This window comes from Perna viridis, chromosome 4 (assembly GCF_037379345.1).
Source record: "Perna viridis isolate PV_CMFRI_1.1 ecotype Kerala chromosome 4, ASM3737934v1, whole genome shotgun sequence".
Lineage (NCBI taxonomy): Eukaryota > Metazoa > Mollusca > Bivalvia > Mytilida > Mytilidae > Perna > Perna viridis.
In genome coordinates, this window is record NC_142448.1 from 46,405,465 (window position 1) to 46,431,890 (window position 26,426).

The 26,426-nt window shown below is 30.6% G+C and overlaps 1 long non-coding RNA gene across 4 annotated transcripts in view; it reads right to left on the bottom strand.

Moving 5' to 3' along the window:
• Positions 1-921: 921 nt before the first annotated feature.
• LOC148620292 (uncharacterized) overlaps positions 922-26,426 on the bottom strand; it is a 72,679-nt gene continuing 47,174 nt past the window's right edge. Inside the window, exons 2-8 of one of the 4 annotated variants that reach the window (XR_015921770.1) lie at positions 14,231-14,333; positions 12,053-12,150; positions 11,317-11,384; positions 8,527-8,692; positions 5,657-5,783; positions 5,062-5,257; positions 922-4,490 (exon numbers count right to left, since the gene is read on the bottom strand). This is a non-coding gene — a long non-coding RNA (uncharacterized LOC148620292). Of the gene's footprint in view, positions 4,491-5,061; positions 5,258-5,656; positions 5,784-8,526; positions 8,693-11,316; positions 11,385-12,052; positions 12,151-14,230; positions 15,798-26,426 lie in introns of those variants that run through there. The other 3 variants (XR_015921769.1, XR_015921768.1, XR_015921771.1) reach the window with 3 other exon arrangements.

Consider the following 26,426-nt stretch of genomic DNA (forward strand, 5'->3'; position numbering starts at 1 on the left):
CTGAAAATGGCGGTCGATTGAGCTGCAGATTCTTAATCGGGGCGTCTTAAAGAACCTACATATCAACTTTTTATCAAAATCTGACAACTTTGAATTTTCGAGCGTAGAGGCAGCCATTTTGAAAATGGCGGCCGACCCCTTGCTTAAATTGCAAATTGAGCCTCAGATTAAGAATCGGGACGACTCAAAGGACCTAGATATCAATTTTCATCGAGATCGGACAAATTTTAATTTTCGACCGTGTTGGCGGCGATTTTGAAAATGGCGGCCCAGACACACGCGATTTTTTTTTCGTGATTTTGTTTGGACTATTTAGCTTAATTTATACACCAAGTTTTGTCAAATTTGGATCAGCGGTTTTCGAGATATATGATGTTCCAATTTCCGGTGTAAAAAATGGGTTCCTTTAGTCTGGCGGCCATTTTGAAAAAAATGGCGGCAGCTGGATATTTTTTTAGGTTCTGCATCCTTCGAAGAGTAGTTCTAACATCTACAAAAGTTTCATCTCAAGAAAATTTTGAGAAAAATGGCGGACACTCTCAACAATTTTTATGACAGGAGAATTGAAATAATAGTAATAATAATAAACACAGTAAAAACAATAGGTCACCGCCACTTCGTACACTCAGTACAATAACATTATGTCGCCCCGACATTCGTCTGGGGCGACATAATAATAAGAAGAAATAGAGCAAAATCAATAAGTCGCAAAACTTCGTTTTGGCGACTTAATAACAGTTATTGTCTACGTATAAAAAATACTGTCTTTACTATATGACTAATATATTTGTTCAACCAATTTTATTAAGTTTATTTTGTTATGTTAAACTCATTATGGCATCTGAAAGAAAAATATAAAAACATAATCTGATTTTGAATTTATTCTCGAATAAACTAAATTATGAACATACAAAAGAGTTATTCCCCATTATCTGAAAGTTTGTAATGCTTTACATATTACCATTTCAGTAATTTACAATACCATTACTCCTTTTTTGTTGTTGTCATTTCCAACTTATGACCATTGTTTGGAAACAAAACTTTGCATATGCTATCCTCTGGTTTGTCTATGCACGGTCTCCTTGAGGTTACAATGTAAATTTGTGAAAAAAAAAAATGAAGTAAGTCCCTACATATTTTGTCATTATCATTATTTAGCAATTCACATCAAAACGCAGAGGTAATAATTGTCATGATAATGATGTATTGTATAAGGATTAAAAAAAAATGCTTCTTTCATCTCATAGATTAATGAACTAGCAGACACTGGATGGAGGCATGTGTGGTGTGGGTTGATATTCAAGACCAGGTCATTGAAATGGGCACACCAAAGATGTGCAATTTCTTAAAGACAAATCAAGATGTAATACAGAAAGTCTATTTGCACTTTACAAATGGTATATGTATGACATGTATATTAATACAATATCATAAAGGAATAAAAATAACATGTTTCCCAGAGTGCACTTAGGGCAAGTACATGTATGGCTCAAGTCATAATCCCAAAGAACAATCCCAGTCTTCCTTTGGTGGTAGGGCACCTTTTATTAAAAACAATTTGAGATCCATTCACATTTTCTCAAATTATCATTCAAGTATAAGGAAAATGCTTGTCTCATCCCCCTTTTTGGCCCCAATTCTTGACTTATTAGCAACTCAACAGGTATTTCTAGAAAAGCAGAGGACTCTTACACAACCCTGCTGGTGCACCTGGTTCATGTTACCAGTTTTTAGTGTAGTCCAAGTTGCTCATATTACTTTTGTTACATTTTATTTATTATTTTGGTTATTTTATTTTTGTTGTTTTTGTGTTTTTTCCATGTCTGGTCTTTATCCCAGGATTACATTCTTATTATTTCTGCTAGAACCTTGGTTCCCTTAAATACTATTAAAACACTCAAGTTTTAACCAACATAATTAATGCAAGACTTCCATTAGTATGGTATGAACTTGGAATACAATTTGGAAGAGATCCATTCACTAACAGTCAAGTTATTGTTAGAACATGAGGGATATGCATGTTTCTGACCACCCACTTTGGTCCAAATTTTTTGTGGTTATATATATAAATAAGAAAAATACCAATAGTGTTTCTGAGTCATTTCAAAATGCATTAAAAAAGAATAAAAAACAATTAAGAGTATTAATAGTCATCTGTAATTTGTCTCACAAACTAGGAATACTGTGATCAAGCTCACAACAGAAAATACCTCCTGCTTCAAATAGACTTGTTGGATTATCTCCCTTTAGGACTCATTGAGCCGCAAATATATTATTTTGTGCAATTAGATCTACAAATTACGCACCATCCTTCCTATTAAGTTTTACCAAAATCGCTTAAGCAGTTTGGGGAGGAAATGCACTTGCAAGGTTTTAATATGTAAAATTCTTAATGCAAATTATCTCCCACGGAAATCCTCCTACAATAATTAAGTTCCTTTATGCACATCTACATATAATACTAAACCTTCCTATAAAGTTTCATCAAAATCAATTGACCGGTTTAGGAGGAATTTTAACATGTGAAAAACCTTAATTTGGATTATCTCCCTTTGGGTTCCTCCTACATTAGATCTACGTATGATGCCCAACCTTCCTAAATATTTTTCCAAAACTCCCATCAGCTGTTTAGGAGGAGTAGCTTTTGTAAGGTTTTTACATGTAAAACCCTGAATTAGGATTATCCCCATTGTAGTCCTCCTGCAGTAATAATATTCCTTCATGCACATCTTCATATGATAACCTTCCTTAAAAATTTCATTTAAATCCCTTGAGTGGCTTACGAGGAGTTGTGCTTACAAGAAATGTGGACATACAAACTGACAGACGAAAGGACAAACATAATGATTCCTATATACCACCCCAAACTTTGTTGGGGGGAATAATAAGATGAAAATGCTTTAGTCAAAATTCATTACATTTTTAAAATCATAACTTATTATTTTATTATTGTTAGTTACATACTTGCATAGCATAGGGTCTGTAAGTCTCATTCTAGTTTAATTTTCCTTACAACACGAGACAAGTTAAATTTGCAAAACAATGAATTGCAAATCTTGCGCTGCTTTTTCTTCAACCCACCATGTCATGTGAGTAATCATTGGATGCAGATTCGCGTGGGATTTAATGCATTTTATTTTACAATTTTTGATAAAATAAACTTATAGTTTCAATTTAAAAATCATGAGATTTTTTTGTGTCCCATGGGATTTTTTTTCTCCCATGGGATTTTTTTCTCCCATGGGATTTTTTTGTCCTATGGGATTATTTTTGTCCCATAGGATTTTTTGTTTGTAAATCAATACAGTTATAAACATATAAAAATGGGTACATGTGTATGAAGAGGTATTATGATAAGATACCAGAAACTACAAATGTATGTGTAGATTGAATGAAGCTATAGAATTTAAATAATTTTACATTCTATTATTTATAAGCAAGTAATAACCAATGCGTTCTCACATTTAGTAAGTATATTTATTACTTCATTAAATTTTATAAGGAATATGCATGTTTTTATGTATTAAATTATTCAACTTAAAAAAGAATTGAAGCTAAATTATCTTGATAAGTGTTATTTCCTGAACATGCTTTATAACAAAATATAGTTCATTTTTTTTGCATTGCAAAAGTACTGATATTGTTGACAAACTACAAAAAGGTTAGTCTTTCATAACATTTCATAACCATATCCACATTCAACACAAAAGTGTCTGTATTTTTTGGCATTTTATGTCCATTCTTAAACAAAAAGTGTTAAAATGTAAAATCAACTTTATTTAATACATCCCCCTTTTGTGTAAAAATTGGGTTGATTTTGTGCAAAATTTTGGCAAAAATGAGCAAATTAAAGCCTAAACCTTCTTTCATAATTTCTAAGGATATGAAATACATGCCCATGCAATTTGACAGGAATTAAATGTCTGAATCAAAGTCTAACTTATCATTTTGAACGTTATATCATGGGCAAGAACCACAGTTCATATAAACTATTCCAATCTGGCTAACATAGACATAATAAAAACACCTAATGTCTTCTGATGAATAAACGTGTAACTACATTCCTATTTCAAAATTTACATGTTTGTTGCTTATGTCTAAACCCTATAGTTTCCTCCAGTTTTACCCTTCTGTGAATGAGGCTGATACATCTAAACTATTCCTTGAATGTCAACACTTTTGCTTCATTGGGAATAATATTAGCAGTCACAAGTACATGTATGTACATATATATCATATTTAGGTAGCAATGATGATTTCTTTACAACTGTACTCCAGTATCACCAAAAGAAGATTCTCAATTTCTCATTTGATGGTAATAATAGTAAAAGCTCTTTTTATATACTGCACACTTTGTAGTGATGATCTGATCATGATACATGTAGTGTTGCTCTTAAATATAATGTGAAAATCCTGCTAAAATTTTGCAGGAATTTCTTGCTGTATACCAGTAGCTATTCTGATCATACAATCCCAACCAATAATGATACCTAAAAAATAGTTAAGAACTAAAAATGTCATAGTATTGGGTCGATTTTTAATAAAAAAAAAATGCAAACAAATCACAAAAATGTGATGTGAAGGTCAATGGTAATTAACCCTAGAGCATGTAGAACGCTATGCATCTTAAAAATGCTTAAGAACATGCCAATTATCAAAAACCTACCTTGAAAGATAATAAAGTAACAACCTAGTGCAAACATGATTTGTGTTACTGGCTGTCTAATTAATATGAAGGTGATTGGTCAGTTTCAGCAGGCAACAACCACCCCCTCACTTTTCAAAGCCATGCAAAGCATAATCTGTAGGTCTTCCACTCTTAAAGGTTTCTTACAAATATTTATAACTTATTAATGTATTCTGATTTATATGGAACTCATTCATGTATAAAGACAGAACCTAATGTGCTAAGTTGAAAAACTAACTACAAGTAATATGCTTCTTGTGCTCAATTAACTAACAGATTGCACAACATTAATAACAATTTGAAGTAAACTGATTACCTAAAAAAACACCAAAATCATGTACAAGTAATGCTTTACGATGCATATATAGGAATACCTGTAATTACAATTTATCACATGTTGCTCTCACTACAGGATCCAAAACCCAATCAGGTTGTTCAATGTATTAATAGTCATCTGGTATTATCAGGTTGTCCCTCCAATATACAAAGCTAAAAGTACTGCATTGAATCTCTACTGATGCATTTCTTCACATAATTTTTTTTAAAACACCTTGAGTGGTTTTGGAGGAGCTGTGCTAACAAGGTTTTCACATTAAAAACCAATCAGTTAAATTATCTCCCTTTATGGGTCTAGCGCGTATATTATATCTTTACATAAAGCCTAACTTTCCAATTTTAATAATATAAAAAATCAGATGACTTTTCAATCATTCAAACAGTATGCGTGAAAGTTTCTGATAGTCTGTGAAACGAAAAACAAAATCAAACATCTCCACTACTATTTTGCGAGTTTAAGTGTGCTTTCTATTAAAATGTTCGTCATGAAAGCTTCCTGTGTATTCAAAGCAAAACTGTTTCAGCCTATTGACAATGTCATCAAGATTATTTAAAAAAATGCATACCTGTGGATGAAAAAAAAAATGTTTAATTATTTAATAATCACTGAGTATTGCATGTATAAGTACTTACTGCTACAGTAAATGTGTAAAACGGAATATCGAGCTGTTAAGGTTACAGACCACCAATTCAACCAATGAGCATTTGGAATGTACGCAAAAATAGTCCTACGCAGAAATTACCCCTGTTCCTCATAGTGCTGTGAAAAAAGTTCTCATCTTATTTAAAAAATTTAAACAGTTTCTGAAAGGAAAAACATTTCTGTACATTTTATAGGTGCATTTTGCTTCTTGTGATGTGAAGCCTAATCTCCATAATGATTTTTAAATATACCCCTATCTTGTGAAAACACTGGGATTTCCCATGCTATTTATAGACCCGTCACTTCCGGTGACCAGTACTGCACTGCAAGTCTGCTAACCCCACATGCCATTCTGAGGATTGTGAGCTGACATATGTAGAATCATGCTGATATATAGTCCTCTGCAGGTTAAAGTTAAGGTAAAGTCCAGAGAAGCCATTGAATATTGTGAAATTAGCATAGAAGCCTATGGGAAGTGGAATTAGTGGTTTTTAGCCTTAAGCTGAAGCCATGGCTAAATGAAAAATTTCTTGAAATAGCTTTAAACTACTTGAAGATCTTGTTAACTTTGCCATGAGAGGAATACACTACAAAAATCCTTCAAAATATGCATTTTTTTAAGTTATAGGTCCAAATTATGGAAAATTGGTCTTTGTGGCTGATTTTTATGTCCTATCTTGTAAAAAGTGTAGAAAATTTAGTAAAAATATCAAATATTAAACTTTGAGGGCTATATTTACCTAAATATGGTGGTAATAAGTACTTGAAATCAAGTTTTGTGTAGATTTGAGCAAAAATTAGGTTAGAAATGAGGAAAAACTCACTTTCATTACTGCGGTTAAGGCCATATAAGCATTCCCCTATGGCAACATGGAAAATCCATTATTGAGTACTTTTTTTGCTTTAGGTGCCCTTTACTGGTCATGTTTTAATGTGAAAACACTGTATTTACAAATTTAAAGCCAAATATATCACCTTTTGTGAAAATTTAAAGATTTAGGATTTTTGACATGTGATCAAGAAAAAGGGGGAGGCATGTCAGAAATAAATTTTTAAAAATAGACCAATTTCTCAGAAAATGATTACTTTTAAAACTATTTCTTCATTAATATTGTTAAAAAACAAGTTGTGATTGATATTTTTTATTTGAAAAGTCAGAAAAGGTTCTTTGCAAATATTTAATGCATTTAAGTATGGTAGAATATTGTCACTTTTTTGCTCGCACAACTTGGTTACCCTATATTTAAAAATCAAATATTTAAAAAAAGTGCTTGTCACATTTCACTGAAACTTTGCAAATGCATTCAGTATGTGTGTAGGAAGATACCTGTATAGTTATTTATTTTTTCTAAGACAAAAAGTGACTCTTCAGGTTACAGACCACCAATTCAACCAATGAGCATTTGGAACGTACGCAAAAATAGTCCTACGCAGAAATTACCCCTGTTCCTCATAGTGCTGTGAAAAAAGTTCTCATCTTATTTAAAAAATTTAAACAGTTTCTGAAAGGAAAAACATTTCTGTACATTTTATAGGTGCATTTTGCTTCTTGTGATGTGAAGCCTAATCTCCATAATGATTTTTAAATATACCCCTATCTTGTGAAAACACTGGGATTTCCCATGCTATTTATAGACCCGTCACTTCCGGTGACCAGTACTGCACTGCAAGTCTGCTAACCCCACATGCCATTCTGAGGATTGTGAGCTGACATATGTAGAATCATGCTGATATATAGTCCTCTGCAGGTTAAAGTTAAGGTAAAGTCCAGAGAAGCCATTGAATATTGTGAAATTAGCATAGAAGCCTATGGGAAGTGGAATTAGTGGTTTTTAGCCTTAATACCTGTAGTCATTTTCTCGTAATAAACGAAAATTTGAGTTTTACATATACATGTTGACTGCAGATTTTGATTTTTTTAAATTCATTGTAAAGATCAATTCAAATCAATTTCTGTATAAGTTAAGTAAGGCAATCATGCTCACCAGTACAATGTTACAACAAACAACAGTACATATCCCAGTATTCTAACAACTGAACATAAGATAATACACGTTACAATTGCAAATACACAATCATAATTAAAGTAATTAAGTTAAGACTGTAAATGCATGGAAAAGGAACCTATATAAATTCCGCATCACCTTGAAATTTCCAGTGATTTTGAAATATATGCATGTACTATATTTTGAAAGAGGAGGGGCTTCTAAAATAATAAGGCTAGACATACTGGCGTCACAACTCGATACAAAATGAAATTCATCCTCGACACTTTTCATTGTGCTCAAAGCACACTATATATTTGACATCTCTATACCATAGTAACGCCCAGTTTCAACAAACAAGGAATGTGATGATTATCTTAGTTTACATCTACTAAAAGGCATTTTTTTGTAATAAGTCCGTTTTGTTAAATATTTTTGCAGACTTGGTACAAATTCAACAACAAATTTGTACAAATAATACTTAGGAGAGCCCTGAAAGGTTCCGTTTAGGTCAAATGTTAAGTACCAGTCAACATAAAATTCAGACACTGCTAATGGAGAAGTGATTCATGTTGGATAAAAAAGTAATTCACGGTGAAGAAAAACCTACCAAACAAACGATGCTTCTGTGCAAATTTCATTTACAATCTACATTTTTGTACATATTTTTTTCTCTATTTAGCGCAACAAACAAATAAAAAACTAAGACTGGTTATGTCATCAGTAACTGTTTCTAAACAAGAAATAAAATTAAATTGGGTTGGTTTTTGACGTGCTGTCTGATTTTTAGAAAGCCTGATAAAAAATGTACTTACAATTAAAATACTAGGAGTGTGAAATGTGGTGCACGATAGAACGTCTCCATGTGTTTTTACCTTTTGGTCCGTGGTCAAATCAAAACTTGTCACATTACACCATAATTCGTTTCTTTCCCCTGTATTTCCAAACTCACTGAGAAACCCTTCGCATGAGAATAAGCACGCGAGAACTTTCACTGCTTTCAAAATCTTGGATGCAATTAATATTTTAAACTCGTTCTTTCTAAAATAGAAACAGGTTAGTATAATTCATTCCCGAGTATTCGATATTGTCGTTTACTAAACGGAAATAAACGCTAGTTGAAGGATCACTCAGTCATAACCATTTTACTACTACAAGTACAAGTGGGGCTGCATGTACTGGACAACAAGAGCAGGTCTCACTTCCAGATAATGTTTACTAAAACCGTGTAAACATGATGGCTTTTCAAAGGGTATGGTCTGGATTAGACCCCCTTTTTTGTTGGAATTTTTTTTTCAATATTTTGCCATTTTTTGGGCAAATGTGGCAGAGTCAAACTTTATAGTTTGCATATTTTAAGCAAAGATTTTTATTTATGTACTGCAATGGTAATTCTTCTAAAAGTGATGGAATAAATATCGAGTGAAAAATGTGACTAAAAGTAAAACAGTATAAGCAATGACCATTTTTGAATGCTGGAATAATACATTTTGTATATGTTCCATAAGTTTATCTGTGCACGCAGTAAGACAAACTAGATGGAGGTAGGTACTTTCTCACATAAGATACAGTACAAATGTTGTTTTTTTTGTTAAAATGTAGATATTGATAGTTATGAGTACAAATGTAACTTGTCTATGTTGTTAATCTTCTGTATTAACAATGCAGAAATTTGAAATAAACAATATAGATATGATCATTTGAAACCATAATAGATTCAGTGCTTCTATACCCAAATGTAGTACAGAATTTTGATTTTAGCATTTTAAATATAAAAATACCAGTTTAGTTTTTCAACCTATCCATCACACACTGAAGATTAGATGCAAGTTTTCATTAGTGGGAATTGGGGTGTAAGATTTCTTGTGTTTGAAGAGAAATTGTGTTACGATTTGGAAATTGTATATAATATATGGCATATAAGTTGTACTGATTTCATTTTTTCTTCTCAATTTTGGTAGCCAGTACAGCCCCTGTTTCAGTTACATGTTTATGACTCCATTTTACTGCCTATATACAGAATCTGAAAGTTATCTAATTTTGAAATAATGCATAATAAGTATAATTTTGTTTTGAAGGTGCCCTATGTTGCTCAAGAGAAATTAGAGGATGCATGAAAGGATTCTTAGTAATGACTCGTAAAAGGTGAGTGACGTATAAAGAACTTGCAAAATTAAATATTAAACCAACTATGTCTGAGGAAAGATGAACAAGCTCTAGCTAGATGTTAAGTTCTGGTAAAAATCACTATTACTTACTATCAGGGGATATCTCTTTTTATATACTTTAGACTTCCATTAGAATTTTTATAATTTATTTAAATACTAAGATAAAAGTACTGCTCATACAGCATTCTAAGTTTATATTCTTAAAAAACATATTTATAGTCAGAGTGTCTTTGAATATTTTTTTCTATTTCGTTGTTTTACATTTGTGGTTGATAAGTGAATTTTCAAAGTGATTTCATTTCAAAGCTATAAAAAATTAAAAACTTCAAAAACATATGAATAGGTTGTATTGTAAGTTATTTTTAATTTAGTCTTAATGTAACCATTCTTATATGCATATTATTATACATGTTCATAACAGTTCTGTTGGATGGACAACCAAAATGTGCAATATTTTACCTTGTTAAGTATAACATCAGTTAAAACTTGAAGTTGCATGCATTATTGTGCTTGATATACCAATTCCCTTACTGGAAATTGATATTTAACATTAACCACCTTCCATGTATGACATATCTATACAAAGCCACAAACCAAATTTGAAATCTTTCCATCTAGTTGGAGTTAAGGTTTTGTGATAAAATTGTCATTCCATAAAAATGAAAAATGGGTCAATGACAGAAATGGCATCATTTTGTATAAAAAGAAGTAGACTAACTCTTTCTAATTTAAATTTGCAATTCTAGTTATTGCAAATCCCCAAATCAGCATTTTTAGGGTTAACATATTATATTATACACCAAACTGTGCGGAATAGATTTGGAAAAACAAATATAACAATTTCATTGTCAAGATAGTAAACATATTCTTTATATTTTGAAAAAAAGAAAAAAAATGGGAAAATTTATTCCAATAGGAAAACTTGATTTCCAATTGGAATATTGACTTTCCAATTGGAAAACCAGTTTTTCCATTGGAAATTCACTTTTTCCAATTGGAGAACAAAATTTCCAGTTGGAAACTTTCTTCCCATTGAAGAAAATAATTCCAGTTGGAAAATTAATTTTCCCTCTGGAAAAAATATTTCAATTGGAATGTTGATTTCCAATGGGAATTATTTATCAATTATATGCTCCAATGCGAAGAAAATTCTCCAATAGGAATTTTCTTTTCCAATTGGAAGTTTTAAAGGTAAATTGTACAAGGCAAATCAAATCAAATTAAAAATCAAAAACTTTAATTTTCGAAATCAGAGATCAAATGTGATACCAACAATTCACAGAAGTGGCTTAAAAGCATTTTTAAGTTATTTGTCCTTTATCAACTAAAATCCCCTTTGTAATGAATACATGTATAAGTCTAGAAGTCCTGAATTTCAAGTGATTAAATATAAAAGTGGAAAGGCAGCTTTAAGAATTTCACAAAACATAACCAATATAACTGACAACCTAGCCTTTTACCGATATATCAATGACAAAGGTACAAAAAACTGTATACCATTATACCCTCAGCTTCTGTTGTTTCTTTCAAAGTTAAACTCTGCTTATTGGTAATCATTATGAAACCTATGAATATACATCAATGCAATCAGATGGTTAAAATCTTAAATACCAGTATTAGATATTTATGTATATTTTTTTTATGATTTTGACAGTAAAAAAAGAAATTATTATAGTAAGTTTATATGAAAGCGTTATCAAACAGTACTTGTAGTGACTACATATACATGTATTCCACAGGAAGTATATCCCATCTTTCTAGACCATTTCCAACAGGACAACAAAGTTCATTTTAAATTAAGATTGCCATATTGAAACCTGTCTGACTTATTTGTTCATTTGTTTTACCTTATACATGTAAATATGCAGCTCCATGTATCTTAGAAGATATTGTTCCATAATTGGACACAGGTTTTCACTAAACTTACAAGAATTACGGTTGTTCTGTTTTTTCCTAATAGTGGGGCACTGATAAAAGGAATTTTTCAAATGATGTGAGATATATTTAAAAGTATGTGTTTATTTCGCTGGAATCTAATAAAAACTTTGGCTGGTCACAACAAAATGCATATCGATATATTATTATTTTTTTTTAAATTGTCCTTTATATTTATGTCAACATCCAGTGTCCACATTGTTTGTTGTGGTATTGGCAAAATATATATACTTGCTATGAATAGTTCATGATTTTAAAGTTTTATGAGTGAAACTTGTGTGTAAAGTATTGTCCTAACCTGTAAACCAGATTTTTCCAATAACTTAATTCCCTGTGAAATAGGTCCCTCTTGTCTGGTCTTGAGAATAAATATTCACCACATAAACAGGTAGGCTCCTACAAAAGAGAAATCTAAGTACAGAAGTTCTGAGTCAGTTAAAAAAAAAATCTGCATAAGATATATTCTATAGAACATTATGTACACATGCCAGTATACCTGAAATAATCTCAAGACAGTTACAATGATATACATCAGTATTTATGGCTTCTTTCCTAACTATTTGATTTATTAATGTATAACAGAAATTAAGATTTGTCGTTTAAGACAATGCAAATTTTGATTATGTCTTTAAAAAGTTCCTATATTGATGTGTACTGCATGTAGAATGATTTTATTGATCAGATATTGATTAATTGATTATGGATTAACATTCTATGGCAGATATTCCAAGCATTTCATTGCTGATCAAACAAACTCTGCTTTGTACTAGTTTGACACGCCTAGGCGGATCTTCATTTGGTAGCTCACAGAAGCAACAGCTGTAGGTAAGCAGGTCACCGGACTTTGACACACAAGTTTGACTGTACAAACCGTCTGTCACTCTATCCCCTGAAATACTGTATGCTTCACGTAGAGGCAGTGACTGGTGTGATTCCGCCAGGGATCATACTCATACCTCCATTCCTTTTAATGAGCAAATTTTCCTGAGACCACCAAGGCGGTTTATAAAATACATGTACATGTAGTAATATTATGTTAAATTTATTTGTGGTTAAATATAAGTGTTCAGTGGCAGTACTCTATTTTTGCTGTTCAGATGTGCATCATCAAAATGTTTAATTTGAGTCAAATGAATTCTAACTGATTTTAGCAGGAAAATTCATATGGGGTAAATTAAATATCATAATTTTCCTACATGCACATCTGCATATGATACCCAATTTCCCTATAAGATTTTATTAAAATCCCTAGAGCAGTTTATGAAGAGTAAGGATTACAAGAAATATTGACTGAGAGTGATTTCCTATATTCTCCCAATATTTGAGGGGGTAAAACAACCTACAAATACAAAATGTTCAGAAATCTTCAAATACAGCCTATTATGGACAATTCATAACATCAAAGTAGTGCCTAATAGGTCTTAAATACAATCAAACTATATTGAACCCATACCTAATGCTGGATACTAAATATTAAGAGGTTGGGATTAGTAAGTGGGTGAGGAAAGTGGTACACAAACATTCACTATGATACATCCCAATTTTCACTTTGTGGAATTCGGCCAAAAAGGGGAAGCACCATGAAACAGGAAGTTAACATCAAACAACAATCGAAACTGTTTTCAAGGAATGCCCAATCTATATGAAGCCACATACCTACCGTCAATTTGAAATCAATCTGTCCGGTTCAAGCCAATATTTTCCTGATGAATTTTTTTTACAGAAGGACGAAATGTTTTAAGTTTACCACACCCTGGTTTAGTAGGATTATAATATTCTTCATTGAAACTAGCCACATTATAAATTCTTAAACTTTAAAAGTGTTTGAAATTCCATTCCATATGGGAATTTACATGTACATTATATGTTTATATCTTTGTATAATAGACTAACACACAATGGCTTTTGTTATTGGGTTTGATAAGAAGGACATTTACTAAAACTTTGCTTTCATAAACCATCAGGTAGCACATTACCTATGCGCTATGCAATGACTCTTACAAATTTTTTGCCAATAAGTTTCAGCAATTATATTTTTAAAAGCACCGATATTTACATCTTCGTAAATAATAATTACAGTCATGGCAAGCACAAAAATGGAATATCCTTAGAAAACAGAAAAAATGAAACAATTATCGACTATTTTCTGGAATATAATACATGTACATGATGTAGTACCCACACTTCTTCTTTTTCTAACTGAGATTTTTTTTTTAAATCATCATATGTGGAGTCTGCTGAGAACACAGAATAACCGACTTCATTTGAATTCAAAAATCGAAAATTGCAGAACCGTAATCACAGAGATGATTTCATTTAAATTAACATGCTAAAGTCATTCAGAGTTTCAAAATTCAAAACATTTATTGATTATAATTGCTTATAAATATGGATTTCCTGTGCTTTAAAATAGTAAACCATATGTTTATCAATCAATTTTACATTCTTCTGTTAACATCCCTAAAGAAAAGCATACCCTTTACATCAACAGCATAAATAAAGCTGAAATATGTCAGGTCACAATTGTAGTCTTTTCTTGTCAGCTCATTGACCAACTGTATTGGTACATACATAGATTCCTATAAAAAGAAAACTTAAGTATTAATTTGGTTATGATCATAACATTGGATTGAGACCAATAGATAATTTAAGAGGGTGTTCATGCAAAAACAGACAGTGTGTGGCATAAGAAAATTTCTGTTTTCAAAAAAAGTTCCAACCATTCAAAATCACATGTGCATCCTTTCTTGAAGTTGAATTAACGTCAATGATCAAAGAGAAATAAATTACAAGGAAAGCATTGAAATTTATTGATTAAATATCAGTCCTTGTAATACTCAGGCAGTAGGTGAAACACGGTATGAAAAAACCCATCATTTTGATAGTATAATTTGACTATATGCACCATCAGAATCAAGGAAAACAGACAAGATTTTCCATATGCAGGACCATTGAGTTACAGTTTCCTTATAAATGCACTAAAAATGAACATTTCAAGGGCAGATAACACTGTCAGAAACCTCATTTTTTCTAAGATTCTGTTGAAAAATTTTTGAGCAAGGCCAGTGATGCAGAGATAAAAAAATGCTAAACACTAAAAATATTTCTATGAGAAGCAAAGTACATTTTACTGCAACTCTGACTGGTTTTATTATATCATATATTTTTTGATAAAGGATTGACTTCATTCAATGGAAACATCCAATAATTTTACTATTCTCTAACAACCAATATCCCCAGTTTTTGAGCGCTAAACCTTTTGTTATCTTAAACTTCTTTATTGACTTTCTTCAAAGTACTTTCTAATGCTTTGAATGCACTTTTCAAGTGTTCACGAATATGTTGCTTGAATTTTACACTTTCCTCTCTTTTCGATTATGGTTTAATAATGCACAGATTTTTTCTCCTCCTGCATTGAAGTTGAAGAAATTCTACTAATGTTTTCTTTGTTGCAAGATTCAGCTCACTTTATCTTGATTCTTTCATAAGTAGATGTATTTTCAAGCTCAATCATATGTATTTCACAATGAATATGATGCTCATATGATGAAAATTAACTGAAGGATTTTGCACAATCTTCCTTTGTGCATCGAAATAGCTTAGATGATTGGTTTTGAAATGTTATCTGAATGTTAAATTCTGCCAGACAAATATTTTGGAGTTTGGAAATCTTTCACAATGATCAGTTTAGTTTCATCTTGCATACAGATTACTAATGCAGGTATATGTGTGATAAGTCTCCCATCACCTTGAGAGTAGGCCTTACGAAATTGGAGATTATTCTCTTAAATAGCAAAATTTGACATTAATATAACATATCTTGCAGTTTCTGTGTATATAACTTTTGGTTTTCATCAGAAGTTCGAACCACAGCAACCTGGCAGCCAATTACCCCTCCATTACTATCCAGTGCATCTTACTCCTTAACTGGTAAGCTTATGCCATTTCCCGTAGATACATATCCTCTAATCTTCCTTCTCAAATGTGCAATTTTCGCATCACAGTAGTGCTTTCCTGACTGAACATCACTAAATTGGAAGTCTTTAATTACTACACCAGGAAAAATGAATAACAATATATCATAGAATGAATTTTACGCAGTGCAGATCAAAGGGTGTCCTGGAGAAAGAGTCCTCCTAACATGAAAATAATGTCAATTTTCGTGCATGATTTGGGCAAGAAGAGGCCAATAATTGTCTGGAACCCGCCTCCTTTCAACATAATTGGATCTACTGTTGATATAGTTTCATAAAATATGTCAGAGCCCAAAGGTTGAGGTACATATACGGGCAAAATTGGTCCCCTTATTTTACTGAAAATTGATGTTTGAGCCAGAGGAAAATTTAACTTGGCGAACAAATGTTTTAAATCTAAAATTTTATTGTCTTTATTTATACCTTATCTGTTCTGCTCAGTTAAGTAAAAATGATTAGTCAAAGTAGCTGGTTGTCTTAGATTTTAGAAAATTGGGAGAAACTTACACATTACAAATTACAAGTTTCTGCGCCAAGGTAGTCTCATGTAATATTTTGATATTCGGAAGCATTTTGTCTATTTCATCAGAATTCCTGAAGATTTGGCGGGTCTACTGTGGAACAGGCATAATAATTTTGACAAAAATGATAAATTTTGTATCAACTCAAAATCCGTTTCGGGACATAATTTGAAATTTGGTGATTGTGATCTAAAAAATGGTGCTTTTTAATTTGATGATTTTTCCAATTTTTTTCCTTGAAAATGCTTGGAATGATCGATTTCCACCGTGCAAACATGTTTAAATTTTCGAAATGTTGACTGAAAAATATAAATTGTGAAATTATGTAAAAAAATTAAATTCTCCTATGGATGGAAAACTTTTTTCCGGTCGAAAACCATCAATTTGTTGTATGGATGCCCTTTCGGGACATAATTTGAAATTTGGCGATTATGACCTAAAAAATGGTGCTTTTTTAATTGATGATTTTTCCAATTTTTTTCATTCAAAATGCTAAGAATGATCGATTTCCACCGTGGAAACATGTTTTAATTTTCGAAATGTTGACTGAAAGATAGAAATTTTGAAACTATGTAAAAAAATTAAATTCTCCTATGGATGGAAAACTTTTTTCCGGTCGAAAACCATCAATTTGTTGTATGGATGCCCTTTCGGGACATAATTTGAAATTTGGTAATTATGACCTCAAAATTGCGTTTTTTTATTTGATGATTTTTCCTATTTTTATCATTCAAAATGCTAAGAATGATCGATTTCCACCGTGCAAACATGTTTTAATTTTCGAAATGTTGACTGAAAGATAGAAATTTTGAAACTATGTAAAAAAATTAAATTCTCCTATGGATGGAAAACTTTTTTCCGGTCGAAAACCATCAATTTGTTGTATGGATGCCCTTTCCGGAGATAATTTGAAATTTGGTGATTATGACCTAAAAAATTATGCTTTTTTTGATTTGATGATTTTTCCAATTTTTTCATTCAAAATGCTAAGAATGATCGATTTCCACCGTGCAAACATGTTTTAATTTTCGAAATGTTGACTGAAAAATAGGAAATTGTGAAATTATGTAAAAAAATTAAATTCTCCTATGGATGGAAAACTTTTTTCCGGTCGAAAACCATCAATTTGTTGTATGGATGCCCTTTCCGGAGATAATTTGAAATTTGGTGATTATGACCTCAAAAATTGCGCTTTTTTATTTGATAATTTTTCCTATTTTTATCATTCAAAATGCTAAGAATGATCGATTTCCACCGTGCAAACATGTTTTAATTTTCGAAATGTTGACTGAAAAATAGAAATTTTGAAACTATGTAAAAAAATTAAATTCTCCTATGGATGGAAAACTTTTTTCCGGTCGAAAACCATCAATTTGTTGTATGGATGCCCTTTCGGGACATAATTTGAAATTTGGTGATTATGACCTAAAAAATTATGCTTTTTTTGATTTGATGATTTTTCCAATTTTTTTCCTTGAAAATACTTTGAATGATCGATTTCCACCGTGGAAACATGTTTTAATTTTCGAAATGTTGACTGAAAAATAGAAATTGTGAAATTATGTAAAAAAATTAAATTCTCCTATGAATGGAAAACTTTTTTCCTGTCGACAACCATAAATTTATCTTATGGATGCCCTTTCGGGACATAATTTGAAATTTGGTGATTATGACCTAAAAAATTATGCTTTTTTTGATTTGATGATTTTTCCAATTTTTTCATTCAAAATGTTTGGAATGATCGATTTCCACCGTGGAAACATGTTTTAATTTTCGAAATGTTGACTGAAAAATAGGAAATTTTGACATTATGTAAAAAAATTAAATTCTCCAATGGATGGAAAACTTTTTTCCGGTCGAAAACCATCAATTTGTTGTATGGATGCCCTTTCGGGACATAATTTGAAATTTGGTGATTATGACCTAAAAATGGTGCTTTTTTAATTGATGATTTTTTCCAATTTTTTTCATTCAAAATGCTTAGAATGATCGATTTCCACCGTGCAAACATGTTTTAATTTTCGAAATGTTGACTGAAAAATAGAAATTTTGACATTATGTAAAAAAATTAAATTATCCTATGAATGGAAAATTTTTTTCCGGTCAAAAACCATCAATTTGTCGTATGGATGCCCTTTCGGGATATAATTTGAAATTTGGTAATTATGACCTCAAAATTGCGTTTTTTTATTTGATGATTTTTCCTATTTTTATCATTCAAAATGCTAAGAATGATCGATTTCCACCGTGCAAACATGTTTTAATTTTCGAAATGTTGACTGAAAAATAGAAATTTTGAAACTATGTAAAAAAATTAAATTCTCCTATGGATGGAAAACTTTTTTCCGGTCGAAAACCATCAATTTGTTGTATGGATGCCCTTTCGGGACATAATTTGAAATTTGGTGATTATGACCTAAAAAATTATGCTTTTTTTGATTTGATGATTTTTCCAATTTTTTCATTCAAAATGCTAAGAATGATCGATTTCCACCGTGGAAACATGTTTTAATTTTCGAAATGTTGACTGAAAAATAGGAAATTTTGACATTATGTAAAAAAATTAAATTCTCCAATGGATGGAAAACTTTTTTCCGGTCGAAAACCATCAATTTGTTGTATGGATGCCCTTTCCGGACATAATTTGAAATTTGGTGATTATGATCTAAAAAATGGTGCTTTTTAATTTGATGATTTTTCCAATTTTTTTCCTTGAAAATGTTTGGAATGATCGATTTCCACCGTGCAAACATGTTTAAATTTTCGAAATGTTGACTGAAAAATAGAAATTTTGAAACTATGTAAAAAAATTAAATTCTCCTATGGATGGAAAACTTTTTTCCGGTCGAAAACCATCAATTTGTTGTATGGATGCCCTTTCGGGACATAATTTGAAATTTGGTGATTATGACCTAAAAAATTATGCTTTTTTTGATTTGATGATTTTTCCAATTTTTTTCCTTGAAAATACTTTGAATGATCGATTTCCACCGTGGAAACATGTTTTAATTTTCGAAATGTTGACTGAAAAATAGAAATTGTGAAATTATGTAAAAAAATTAAATTCTCCTATGAATGGAAAACTTTTTTCCTGTCGACAACCATGAATTTATCTTATAGATGCCCTTTCGGGACATAATTTGAAATTTGGTGATTATGACCTAAAAAATTATGCTTTTTTTGATTTGATGATTTTTCCAATTTTTTCATTCAAAATGCTAAGAATGATCGATTTCCACCGTGGAAACATGTTTTAATTTTCGAAATGTTGACTGAAAAATAGGAAATTTTGACATTATGTAAAAAAATTAAATTCTCCAATGGAATGGAAAACTTTTTTCCGGTCGAAAACCATCAATTTGTTGTATGGATGCCCTTTCGGGATATAATTTGAAATTTGGTAATTATGACCTCAAAATTGCGCTTTTTAATTTGATGATTTTTCCAATTTTTTTCCTTGAAAATGTTTGGAATGATCGATTTCCACCGTGCAAACATGTTTTAATTTTCGAAATGTTGACTGAAAAATAGAAATTGTGAAATTATGTAAAAAAATTAAATTCTCCTATGGATGGAAAACTTTTTTCCGGTCGAAAACCATCAATTTGTTGTATGGATGCCCTTTCGGGACATAATTTGAAATTTGGTGATTATGACCTAAAAATTGCGCTTTTTTATTTGATGATTTTTCCTATTTTTATCATTCAAAATGCTAAGAATGATCGATTTCCACCGTGCAAACATGTTTTAATTTTCGAAATGTTGACTGAAAGATAGAAATTTTGAAACTATGTAAAAAAATTAAATTCTCCTATGGATGGAAAACTTTTTACCGGTCGAAAACCATCAATTTGTTGTATGGATGCCCTTTCGGGACATAATTTGAAATTTGGTGATTATGACCTAAAAAATTATGCTTTTTTTGATTTGATGATTTTTCCAATTTTTTTCCTTGAAAATACTTTGAATGATCGATTTCCACCGTGGAAACATGTTTTAATTTTCGAAATGTTGACTGAAAAATAGAAATTGTGAAATTATGTAAAAAAATTAAATTCTCCTATGAATGGAAAACTTTTTTCCTGTCGACAACCATCAATTTATCTTATGGATGCCCTTTCGGGACATAATTTGAAATTTGGTGATTATGACCTAAAAAATTATGCTTTTTTTGATTTGATGATTTTTCCAATTTTTTCATTCAAAATGCTAAGAATGATCGATTTCCACCGTGGAAACATGTTTTAATTTTCGAAATGTTGACTGAAAAATAGGAAATTTTGACATTATGTAAAAAAATTAAATTCTCCAATGGAATGGAAAACTTTTTTCCGGTCGAAAACCATCAATTTGTTGTATGGATGCCCTTTCCGGACATAATTTGAAATTTGGTGATTATGATCTAAAAAATGGTGCTTTTTAATTTGATGATTTTTCCAATTTTTTTCCTTCAAAATGTTTGGAATGATCGATTTCCACCGTGCAAACATGTTTAAATTTTCGAAATGTTGACTGAAAAATAGAAATTGTGAAATTATGTAAAAAAATTAAATTCTCCTATGGATGGAAAACTTTTTTCCGGTCGAAAACCATCAATTTATCTTATGGATGCCCTTTCCGGACATAATTTGAAATTTGGTGATTATGACCTAAAAAATGGTGCTTTTTTAATTGATGATTTTTCCAATTTTTTTCCTTGAAAATGTTTGGAATGATCGATTTCCACCGTGCAAACATGTTTGAATTTTCGAAATGTTGACTGAAAAATAGAAATTTTGAAACTATGTAAAAAAATTAAATTCTCCTATGGATGGAAAACTTTTTTCCGGTCGAAAACCATCAATTTGTTGTATGGATGCCCTTTCGGGACATAATTTGAAATTTGGTGATTATGACCTAAAAAATTATGCTTTTTTTGATTTGATGATTTTTCCAATTTTTTCATTCAAAATGTTTGGAATGATCGATTTCCACCGTGGAAACATGTTTTAATTTTCGAAATGTTGACTGAAAAATAGGAAATTTTGACATTATGTAAAAAAATTAAATTCTCCTATGAATGGAAAACTTTTTTCCGGTCGAAAACCATCAATTTGTTGTATGGATGCCCTTTCGGGACATAATTTGAAATTTGGCGATTATGACCTAAAAAATGGTGCTTTTTAATTTGATGATTTTTCCAATTTTTTTCCTTGAAAATACTTTGAATGATCGATTTCCACCGTGGAAACATGTTTTAATTTTCGAAATGTTCACAAAAAAATAGAAATTGTGAAATTATGTAAAAAAATTAAATTCTCCTATGAATGGAAAACTTTTTTCCTGTCGACAACCATGAATTTATCTTATAGATGCCCTTTCGGGACATAATTTGAAATTTGGTGATTATGACCTAAAAAATTATGCTTTTTTTGATTTGATGATTTTTCCAATTTTTTCATTCAAAATGCTAAGAATGATCGATTTCCACCGTGGAAACATGTTTTAATTTTCGAAATGTTGACTGAAAAATAGGAAATTTTGACATTATGTAAAAAAATTAAATTCTCCAATGGAATGGAAAACTTTTTTCCGGTCGAAAACCATCAATTTGTTGTATGGATGCCCTTTCGGGATATAATTTGAAATTTGGTAATTATGACCTCAAAATTGCGCTTGTTAATTTGATGATTTTTCCAATTTTTTTCCTTGAAAATGTTTGGAATGATCGATTTCCACCGTGCAAACATGTTTAAATTTTCGAAATGTTGACTGAAAAATAGAAATTTTGACATTATGTAAAAAAATTAAATTACCCTTTGAATGGAAAATTTTTTTCCGGTCGAAAACCATCAATTTGTCGTATGGATGCCCTTTCGGGATATAATTTGAAATTTGGTAATTATGACCTAAAAATTGCGCTTTTTTATTTGATGATTTTTCCTATTTTTATCATTCAAAATGCTAAGAATGATCGATTTCCACCGTGCAAACATGTTTTAATTTTCGAAATGTTGACTGAAAGATAGAAATTTTGAAACTATGTAAAAAAATTAAATTCTCCTATGGATGGAAAACTTTTTTCCGGTCGAAAACCATCAATTTGTTGTATGGATGCCCTTTCGGGACATAATTTGAAATTTGGTGATTATGACCTAAAAAATTATGGTTTTTTTGATTTGATGATTTTTCCCATTTTTTTCCTTGAAAATACTTTGAATGATCGATTTCCACCGTGGAAACATGTTTTAATTTTCGAAATGTTGACTGAAAAATAGAAATTGTGAAATTATGTAAAAAAATTAAATTCTCCTATGGATGGAAAACTTTTTTCCGGTCGAAAACCATCAATTTGTTGTATGGATGCCCTTTCGGGACATAATTTGAAATTTGGTGATTATGACCTAAAAAATTATGCTTTTTTTGATTTGATGATTTTTCCAATTTTTTCATTCAAAATGCTAAGAATGATCGATTTCCACCGTGGAAACATGTTTTAATTTTCGAAATGTTGACTGAAAAATAGGAAATTTTGACATTATGTAAAAATATTAAATTCTCCAATGGATGGAAAACTTTTTTCCGGTCGAAAACCATCAATTTGTTGTATGGATGCCCTTTCCGGACATAATTTGAAATTTGGTGATTATGATCTAAAAAATGGTGCTTTTTAATTTGATGATTTTTCCAATTTTTTTCCTTCAAAATGTTTGGAATGATCGATTTCCACCGTGCAAACATGTTTAAATTTTCGAAATGTTGACTGAAAAATAGAAATTGTGAAATTATGTAAAAAAATTAAATTCTCCTATGGATGGAAAACTTTTTTCCGGTCGAAAACCATCAATTTATCTTATGGATGCCCTTTCCGGACATAATTTGAAATTTGGTGATTATGACCTAAAAAATGGTGCTTTTTTAATTGATGATTTTTCCAATTTTTTTCCTTGAAAATACTTTGAATGATCAATTTCCACCGTGGAAACATGTTTTAATTTTCGAAATGTTCACAAAAAAATAGAAATTGTGAAATTATGTAAAAAAATTAAATTCTCCTATGAATGGAAAACTTTTTTCCTGTCGACAACCATGAATTTATCTTATGGATGCCCTTTCGGGACATAATTTGAAATTTGGTGATTATGACCTAAAAAATTATGCTTTTTTTGATTTGATGATTTTTCCAATTTTTTCATTCAAAATGCTAAGAATGATCGATTTCCACCGTGGAAACATGTTTTAATTTTCGAAATGTTGACTGAAAAATAGGAAATTTTGACATTATGTAAAAATATTAAATTCTCCAATGGATGGAAAACTTTTTTCCGGTCGAAAACCATCAATTTGTTGTATGGATGCCCTTTCCGGACATAATTTGAAATTTGGTGATTATGATCTAAAAAATGGTGCTTTTTAATTTGATGATTTTTCCAATTTTTTTCCTTCAAAATGTTTGGAATGATCGATTTCCACCGTGCAAACATGTTTAAATTTTCGAAATGTTGACTGAAAAATAGAAATTGTGAAATTATGTAAAAAAATTAAATTCTCCTATGAATGGAAAACTTTTTTCCTGTCGACAACCATCAATTTATCTTATGGATGCCCTTTCGGGACATAATTTGAAATTTGGCGATTATGACCTAAAAAATGGTGCTTTTTTAATTGATGATTTTTCCAATTTTTTTCCTTGAAAATGTTTGGAATGATCGATTTCCACCGTGCAAACATGTTTTAATTTTCGAAATGTTGACTGAAAGATAGAAATTTTGAAACTATGTAAAAAAATTAAATTCTCCTATGGATGGAAAACTTTTTTCCGGTCGAAAACCATCAATTTGTTGTATGGATGCCCTTTCGGGACATAATTTGAAATTTGGTGATTATGACCTAAAAAATTATGCTTTTTTTGATTTGATGATTTTTCCAATTTTTTCATTCAAAATGTTTGGAATGATCGATTTCCACCGTGGAAACATGTTTTAATTTTCGAAATGTTGACTGAAAAATAGGAAATTTTGACATTATGTAAAAAAATTAAATTCTCCTATGAATGGAAAACTTTTTTCCGGTCGAAAACCATCAATTTGTTGTATGGATGCCCTTTCCGGACATAATTTGAAATTTGGTGATTATGATCTAAAAAATGGTGCTTTTTAATTTGATGATTTTTCCAATTTTTTTCCTTGAAAATGTTTGGAATGATCGATTTCCACCGTGCAAACATGTTTAAATTTTCGAAATGTTGACTGAAAAATAGAAATTTTGAAACTATGTAAAAAAATTAAATTCTCCTATGGATGGAAAACTTTTTTCCGGTCGAAAACCATCAATTTGTTGTATGGATGCCCTTTCGGGACATAATTTGAAATTTGGTGATTATGACCTAAAAAATTATGCTTTTTTTGATTTGATGATTTTTCCAATTTTTTTCCTTGAAAATACTTTGAATGATCGATTTCCACCGTGGAAACATGTTTTAATTTTCGAAATGTTGACTGAAAAATAGAAATTGTGAAATTATGTAAAAAAATTAAATTCTCCTATGAATGGAAAACTTTTTTCCTGTCGACAACCATGAATTTATCTTATAGATGCCCTTTCGGGACATAATTTGAAATTTGGTGATTATGACCTAAAAAATTATGCTTTTTTTGATTTGATGATTTTTCCAATTTTTTCATTCAAAATGCTAAGAATGATCGATTTCCACCGTGGAAACATGTTTTAATTTTCGAAATGTTGACTGAAAAATAGGAAATTTTGACATTATGTAAAAAAATTAAATTCTCCAATGGAATGGAAAACTTTTTTCCGGTCGAAAACCATCAATTTGTTGTATGGATGCCCTTTCGGGATATAATTTGAAATTTGGTAATTATGACCTCAAAATTGCGCTTGTTAATTTGATGATTTTTCCAATTTTTTTCCTTGAAAATGTTTGGAATGATCGATTTCCACCGTGCAAACATGTTTAAATTTTCGAAATGTTGACTGAAAAATAGAAATTTTGACATTATGTAAAAAAATTAAATTATCCTATGAATGGAAAACTTTTTTCCGGTCGAAAACCATCAATTTGTTGTATGGATGCCCTTTCGGGACATAATTTGAAATTTGGTGATTATGACCTAAAAATTGCGCTTTTTTATTTGATGATTTTTCCTATTTTTATCATTCAAAATGCTAAGAATGATCGATTTCCACCGTGCAAACATGTTTTAATTTTCGAAATGTTGACTGAAAGATAGAAATTTTGAAACTATGTAAAAAAATTAAATTCTCCTATGGATGGAAAACTTTTTTCCGGTCGAAAACCATCAATTTGTTGTATGGATGCCCTTTCGGGACATAATTTGAAATTTGGTGATTATGACCTAAAAAATTATGCTTTTTTTGATTTGATGATTTTTCCAATTTTTTTCCTTGAAAATACTTTGAATGATCGATTTCCACCGTGGAAACATGTTTTAATTTTCGAAATGTTCACAAAAAAATAGAAATTGTGAAATTATGTAAAAAAATTAAATTCTCCTATGAATGGAAAACTTTTTTCCTGTCGACAACCATGAATTTATCTTATGGATGCCCTTTCGGGACATAATTTGAAATTTGGTGATTATGACCTAAAAAATTATGCTTTTTTTGATTTGATGATTTTTCCAATTTTTTCATTCAAAATGCTAAGAATGATCGATTTCCACCGTGGAAACATGTTTTAATTTTCGAAATGTTGACTGAAAAATAGGAAATTTTGACATTATGTAAAAATATTAAATTCTCCAATGGATGGAAAACTTTTTTCCGGTCGAAAACCATCAATTTGTTGTATGGATGCCCTTTCGGGACATAATTTGAAATTTGGTGATTATGATCTAAAAAATGGTGCTTTTTAATTTGATGATTTTTCCAATTTTTTTCCTTCAAAATGTTTGGAATGATCGATTTCCACCGTGCAAACATGTTTAAATTTTCGAAATGTTGACTGAAAAATAGAAATTGTGAAATTATGTAAAAAAATTAAATTCTCCTATGGATGGAAAACTTTTTTCCGGTCGAAAACCATCAATTTATCTTATGGATGCCCTTTCCGGACATAATTTGAAATTTGGTGATTATGACCTAAAAAATGGTGCTTTTTTAATTGATGATTTTTCCAATTTTTTTCCTTGGAAATACTTTGAATGATCGATTTCCA